Source organism: Camelina sativa, chromosome 10 (genome assembly GCF_000633955.1).
Source record: "Camelina sativa cultivar DH55 chromosome 10, Cs, whole genome shotgun sequence".
In the NCBI taxonomy this organism is placed as follows: domain Eukaryota; kingdom Viridiplantae; phylum Streptophyta; class Magnoliopsida; order Brassicales; family Brassicaceae; genus Camelina; species Camelina sativa.
Window position 1 is genome coordinate 14,493,929 of NC_025694.1, and position 1,687 is coordinate 14,495,615.

A 1,687-nucleotide genomic window follows, 5' to 3' on the forward strand; every position below is an offset into this window, starting at 1 on the left:
AAAAAAAAAAAAAAAAAAAAAACAGAATCTCCACAAATCATATTATGCAAAGCAACTATTGAAACATTCGGTCGAATTCTTGCTAAATGGTAACATAAGTTTACCATCAATTATGGGTTACTACCACCGATTGGAATTAGAGGAGGCGGGTAGCGTCGCACCGTTCTGAGTCCTCAATGACGAGTCGACCAGGGCGTTTATGAGTACGGCCCAGCCACTTTTGGGGTTGGGTGAGGTTTGTCGATGCCACTAAGGAAAGGATCTGACCCATTAAGATGCCAATTACTCCTTTTCTTCACCATCGGAGGTGGAAGATGGTTCGGCTGGATGAGATGAGAGAGAGTAAATGAATAGTATGGGAGGTTGGGAAGATTGAGTGGAAGGGGTTTTGTCTGTTTCGTCATAATTTTTTTTTTTTTTAATCAGATCCTATTTGGAAACTAGGAGCGACTTGGTTAGAGCAAGGATGATGTCACACCAGCAAGGGTAAAGACGTCTTTTAACCTACTAAAAGTGCCTATATCCGAAGTTCAGTGCCTATGATGCCTAAATCCGAAGTTCATGCGGTTGTCGGGTCCGTTTTATGAATTAACTCTCTAAACTATTTTCGATATGATATGGGACGTTTTGACAATGGGACATAATAAAAAAACTGAGATAGCTAAGTTCACTATCGAAACTATTGCTCTTTGATATATTAAGGTTCGGTTTCAGGATAGGTTAAAATTCAACTCGAGATGGATATTTAGGAAAAATTATGTATTTTTGGAAAATAGTGGACATTTGAAAATAGGTTTAAAATATTTTGATAACTTTAATTAGTTTTGTAATCACCAATAAATATTCGACTGAGATATAGATATAAAGATATATATATATATAATTATTCCATCTTAATATTCTTAAATAGATAACTTTTTAAAGAGAACAAATATAAGACGAAAAATTCAATACAAATTCTTTTGTTTGTCTTAAAACTAGATGTCTACTATGTAAAAACCATATAATTCATCGAAGCAATATATATATATATATATATATATATATATATATATATATATNTATATATATATATATATATATTTTAATATATTGTAATTAAGTGAATTTGTTAATTTATACGGAAAATTATACAAGGGATCATAGATTATTAGAAACGAGAGGGAATATAATATGATTAACGGTACAAGCATATTGAGCTAAATAATGACTTTGGTACGTTGTCCTTTTCTTATGGTCATTTTGTGAGAAGCATTTAGAGAGGATCTTGACTTAATAATCAAAATGTAGATAGTTATTTATTTTGTAGTCGTTTACTAATCTGTCATAAAGTATCAAAGAACCTGTCATCCACTAAAAGTTCAACTATCAACTTTATAATAGTTTTTTTTTTGTTTATTGGACAAGCAGCTTAATTTTATAATAATTATGTACTAACAATTATATCTAAAGACTCAATGTGTATAAGTTTAATATGTTATCTTACGAAGAAAATTTTATAACGAAGGATATCTTTTCTTATGTGTTTATGTCACGTGATGTGGCATGTAGGCAAGTGATTTTTGCAGTCGGCATGTTTGGTCGACACTATGATTTTAGCATGGAGCTTCTTTATGCCAGAAGAATGTGCTTTTTTACTTCGCTCCAAATGTATTACTTTGGGTACTTTAATTTATTTTCCGTATTT

The 1,687-nt window shown here is 31.3% G+C and overlaps 1 long non-coding RNA gene across 1 annotated transcript in view; it reads right to left on the bottom strand.

The window, feature by feature from the left end:
* The window catches only part of LOC104718941, a 1,054-nt gene extending 638 nt beyond the window's left edge, over window positions 1-416 (bottom strand). Inside the window, exon 1 of the long non-coding RNA XR_756482.2 lies at window positions 105-416. This is a non-coding gene — a long non-coding RNA (uncharacterized LOC104718941). The remainder of the gene's footprint in view (window positions 1-104) is intronic.